The sequence below is a fragment of the Motacilla alba genome, chromosome 20, assembly GCF_015832195.1.
Source record: "Motacilla alba alba isolate MOTALB_02 chromosome 20, Motacilla_alba_V1.0_pri, whole genome shotgun sequence".
Classification (NCBI taxonomy): Eukaryota; Metazoa; Chordata; class Aves; order Passeriformes; family Motacillidae; genus Motacilla; species Motacilla alba.
In genome coordinates, this window is record NC_052035.1 from 5714478 (window position 1) to 5720477 (window position 6000).

The window sequence follows — 6000 nt, forward strand, 5'->3', positions numbered from 1 at the left end:
TTTTTCTGTTCCTAGAACTGTACAGTTGTTAGGCAAGGAACATCATTCTTATTAGTACAGAGATGTTCCTTGCCCCATCCCTGGAAGTGTTCAAGGCCAGGTTGGACAGGACATTGAGCAACCTGTCCTAGCAGAATGTGTCCCTGCCATGGCAGAGGGTTGGAACAAGATGATCTTTAAGGTTCCTTCCAACATAAATCAATCTGTGATTCTGTTTCTGGGATAATAATAAAGATAACTCTTTGGAAAATCTAGTTTGCTCTCAAGTCTGAGTTTTCTTTGCAAGTATTGTGCTTCTGTTGGAGCAGGTATCAAACCAGGACTTGGCAGTGCCCACGGGCACAGGTTGCCCAGCCCTGCTGTCAGCTGCACATCCTGACACGTTAAACCCGTTTTTTTCTCAATCACTATTCATGTATCTCCCACCAGCTACCCAGGCTCTGTGCTGGGGGCTTTTAACTCCCAGGTACCGGGTCAGCACCTGAAGATGTGTTTGGAGGGGGACAGACACCAGTGCAGCAGCAGCAGTTGTCCCATCCACCCGCCCTGCCAGGGCTCACGTGGCGACACTCAGGGCCCACCTGCCCAGCCCTCAGGTTTATTTTCAGCCACTGTGATGTGACCCTGCACTTTGCTGAGTCCTGCACTCCAACACCAGTCACATTCCCCCCGCAGCCAATGCACGCACAGTTCCCAAGTCCTGCATGGACTAGCCAGTAAATCAGGGCTGTAAAAGTATTTTTGGCCCCCTGCCCAGTATGTGTACTTCCTAATCCCTAATTCCAATTGTGTAAACAAGGCATGACATAACGGGTGTGCCATGGAAATATGCTCTATAAAGTTGATTACCGTGCTTCATCCCATTAGGACAGCAGTCACTGCAAAGCTCTAGATAAGGCTAAAGCAATTTATTTGAGTTTCTAAAGGAGATGGGCACATTTTGGCTTTTCAGGGCATGATCAAACTTGACAGGCAGACTCTAGAGCTATTTTGCAGCTCTTATAACAGCACATTTCAACCTGTACTGGGTAGGAATTTTTAAACCAGATATCCTAAAAGGTCAGATCAACTGTGGCTGTTTCTCAAGTATGCAAAGAGGGAGAGCATAAAAAGCCTTGGATTTCCTGGGTGACATCTTCAGCCAGATGTCAGTCCTGCTCTCTCCTGAGTGCAAAGGCAGCTCTGGGTGCTTTTGGAGGTCAGGAGCTCCAGGCATGAGAGAAAGAAGAGCTGCAGCCATGTTCCTGTGCAGCCAAGCTGACTGTCACAGTTGGATTTTGTGCCGGGATGACAGGAGGCAGCTGTGCTCCCCTTGTTCATCCAGCAACCTCCAATAGCCTCATCCAGCTCACAGCTCCCACCTGCAGCCTGCAGGTCAGGCCTGAAACCCCAGCTCAGGATCACCCACAGCTTTGTGACAAAGCTGGGACTGCCCAGGTCTCCTGAGTCCCCTCCCAGAGCTGCCAGCTGCTGGAGGGTGAGCACTCAGGTCAAGCCTTTCCTACAACCCTCACTTCCCACAGCATCGCAGCTCCAAAGGGAACCAAGCACCCACCACAGACCTCCATTCCAGGAGGAACTGTGGACAGGCAAAACCCAGAACTGCTGAGCCCAGGTTTTCTTTCCCTGCTTCACGGGTCAAGGCCAGAATTCTCAAAAAACACAAGGAACCTTCCTTGAACCTGCCCCAGGTTTGGAGCAGGCAGAAAACCTTTGCAGTTTCAGATTTCACTTACAAATCAGCTCTGAGGAAAACAGCTACTGTGATCGAAGGCATTAAAAATTGATATAATTAACACAAATCAAGGGTATAATATGCATCAACTAGTGCATGAGTTCAAAAGCTCTTTTTAAAGCCATAAAAGCCAAGGAATTTTTCCATTATCTCAAAAAGAGCTTGATAAAGTCTTTTGCTTGTAGAATTAAGCCTGTAGCAGCTGGTAGGGTTACTGAACCAGCTACAGCAGCCTTGTGCTGTGTTATAAAGACATCTCTGTCGCTGGAGAAGAAATGATAACGTGCATTCATAGAGGCATTTTTAACCTGATTCTTTGAGCATCTCCCACCTTCTCCCTCTGTCACCTCTTGAAAAGGTTTTTCAGACTGGAACTGTACTTGAATTTAGTCTAATTGGAAGGAAATGCGAGACCCAAATCTTGGTTCTCATTGGCATGGAGACACTTGCATACAATCACAGTATACAAAACAGCAGAAGTCTGAATTCATAATTGGACGTTCCAAAATGTAATTATGAAAGATGAAATGCTCCTTTCAATGAGAAGGCTGTAAATAGAATAATTAATTTTGTGTTTGCTTGAACAATTCTGTATTATGGACCTTACACTGGAACTGAAATTAATTAAGTGCACCAGGATTTATGGAGGAGGTGAAGAGAGAGGGAAAAAAAAGAATTAATCTGAAGTAAAAGATAGATGACTTTGTGAGTGTAATGATGCGTTAGTCTGGGGTATTCTTTAACAAATTTAGCAGGCATGTTCTGGGTACAAACAGCACTCACTGACAGAATTATCTCAACTAATGCAGCTGCTGGACTCTGAGCAAATTGAGATTGCAGATGAGTACTTTAGATTTAGAGCTGTTAACCCTCTGTGTGCTGGAGATGTGTCTCCATCCCTGCGTGGCAAGGTCGGCTGTGTGTCCCTTGTGCCAAGGTCTGCAGAAAGTGGCTGTGCAGCAGCTCCCTGTTTGTGTGAGCACACACAAACACACATGAATATGCTCAGGGAAACACAGGAACACACAGGAGCACACACAAACACACAGGAACACACAGGAGCACACGCAGGAACACACAGGAACACACAGGAGCACACGCAGGAACACTCATGAATACACACAGGAACACACAGGAACATACATAAATACACACAGGAACACACAGGAGCACACACAAACACACAGGAACAGACACACAAACACACAGGAGCACACACAAACACACACACACAAACAGGAACACATAGGAGCACACAGACAAACACCCAGAAACACACACAAACACAGGAACAAACACACAGGAACACACATACAAACACCCAGGAACACACACATAAACACCCAGGAACACACACAGAGGAACACACATACAAACACCCAGGAACACACAGAAACCAGGAACACACACACAGGAACACACATACAAACACCCAGGAACACACACAAACACAGGAACACACACACAGGAACACACACTAATACACACAGGAACACCCACAAACACACAGTGAAACACACACACACACAGAAACACACGTGCTGTCAGGGTTGGACATCAGGCAGTTCTGGGAGAACAGCAAAGGAGAGGCAGAGCACTCACAGGAGAGGGAAGGGAGATGAGGAGAGCAGAGGTCAGAGTCACATCTCTCCGTGGACTCAGGGACACAAGGGCTAGTGGCTACTGCCAGTTGTGATTTTTACAGCAAACACAGCCCAAGTGAGCAGCCAAAGGAATAACTGTAAACCAAACAGCTTTGCTGTGACAAGCTGTTCCTGAGGTCATTTCAAATGGAAACTCAGAGTTATTCCTTTCCTCTGCTAAGATCAGGCTATAAAAACCCAGGTGTAAAAATCTCTTCCGACACTTCATTCAGGACTAAAGCACTTTCCAGCCCTGAATGAATGAGGGATTTCAGATTTACCAGCCTGGCAGAGACCCCTGAGACACCCAGGGCAGTAAGCACTTCCAACATCCGGCACAGTCACTCACAAGACATTTCCAGTCCCATAAACGTTATGCCTTTGCTGGTATAATTTTGAATAAAATAATGTAATTGGCCATAGATTCAGGAATAATCAATGTGATACTTCCCCTCCTCAGAGTGACTCTGAGGCAGCACTTTGTGGAGTGTTGGCTGGGCTGTGCAGGATTCCTGCTCCATGCAGGGACACTCTGGGGTCTGTGTCTGTGCAGTGTCAGCTTTCCCTGCCCGAGGACGGGCTGCTGAGAGACACATGGCAGCTGGAACCAGCCCCCTGGGAATTCTGTGAGACTCTGGGAAGCAACCAAAGAGGATGTGCTGGTGCAGCCCTGGAACAGAGGGAGAAGCACAAAGTATTGAAGAGAAGATCCCTTATCTCTGCTTTATCATCTCCTCTGCTGGGATTTCTTTGCTGGGGAAGTTTCTCAAGGCTGATTTTATTCATTAGTGGGGATAGGGTTCCTCAGTGCAGGACTTCTTTGTGTTTCACAGACACCTGCTCCCAGAGGCTGACAATGCAATTAACACAAATTGTACCACAGTTTATCAAAGTCTAGCATGACAAACTTCTCCAAAGTCACTTCTCCTTGGAAAGCTGTGCTTGGTGAAGTCACAGGGATGGGAAAGCTGTGAAACCCATAATGCTCAGACCCGACCTGAGGTGCTCACAGTCAGGGCAGGTGGTGGAGTGTGAGTCTGAGACATGTCCTTGCTCTTATCTGATCAAGCTGTTGCCAAGCCTCAGTGTTACCTGTGGGCTGCAGGAGACTCCACAGAGATGTGACTGCTTTGCACCAAAAACTGAAGCACCGCTGTGTGGGAATAAGGGCCTCCTTCCTCAGGGAAAAAAGTGCTGGGATTGCAGCTCCTAAGCATTAGAAGCTGCCTGGAGGATGGTTACCCAACTCCACACATTGATTTCTGGGTAGCAGAGTGCACTGGGGTACAATGCCTATTTGCTTGCTAATATTTGTTTTCATTTTCCACAATAAAATGCTAAATATGAACTAGTGTTACTCTGCCTTAAATTGCAACAAGAGCTGCATTTTCCACTTGCTTGGTTATAGCTCTTTAAGTGATACATTATATTGTTTGCCAGAATACTTCTACAAAGTCTTTGCTTCATTTAACTTGTAGAACAATTCAGCCAGATTGGTCTATAAAAGGTGTACTTAAAATCAGGATTACCCCAGGACTCAAAAGTGCTGGGTGCTAAAATGCAGTCTCTCATTTCCCATGGCCTTCTGAGCATCTGAACATATTTATACCTTCTGCATTGCAGCAAACTTAATCAGAAGGACAGGCTTGCTAACATCTGTGCATTCCATTCACTTCTGGAGTTGTCTCAATCTCTCCTGAAACCTGATTCTGGCTGTCAGAGCACATAGCTCTCCATGCTGGGTATTATTGGGACATGTAGACATCTGTCATCAGGAAGTGTGATAGATGGTTGTACTAACCCACACAGGCAAAGACTGTGACAGCAAGGGACTCTTTTACACAGGCAGAAAGTATCCTGAAAACCTTACAAGCCTGCTCCTTACTTTTCCCAGCCCGTGGTTGCAGCAGGGACCGGACACATGGAAGAAGAAAATGTTACACATCTCGAGATGGACACATTCCCCCAGATAGCTCTGGGCAAAATAAGTAAAACAAGGACCACAGGTGATATGGCATCTCCAACAGCAGGACAGATGGAAAGAGAGGAGGCTTAGATTGGATGTTAGGAAGAAATTCTTCCCTGTGAAGGTGCTGAGGCCCTGGAACAGGGTGCCAGAGAAGGTGTGGATGTCCTAACCCTGGAAGTGTCCAAGGCCAGGCTGGACAGGGCTTGGAGCAACCTGGGATAGTGGAAAGTGTCCCTGCCCATGGCAGGGGGTTGGAATGAGATGAGCTTTAAGTTCCCTTCCAACCCAAACCATTGTACAAATCTGTGATGAACTGATCTCCAATAGCAGAAATTCCTGCAAGTAGGAGGCTTTGTAGAAACTGTAGCCAGACTGTGCTTTGCAAATAAGTTTAAGGAAAATGGAAATCTGTTTTAATAGAAATAATCACAAAGAATTCTTCTAAGTCATTCATGAATTAAAGACAAATTCATTCATTAATTCACTAACTAGTTCCCACAGCTGTTTTTTCTTCTCAAATTCTTTCTCCTTCCAGCCTCCCACCTAGCAGCCACCTGCAGGCAGGACTTTGCTCCAACAAATGCTAGGGCAAAGTCTAGAGCCAAACTGGAATTTTTGGATGCTATATTTCGGGGTTTGGTCTGTATCCACAT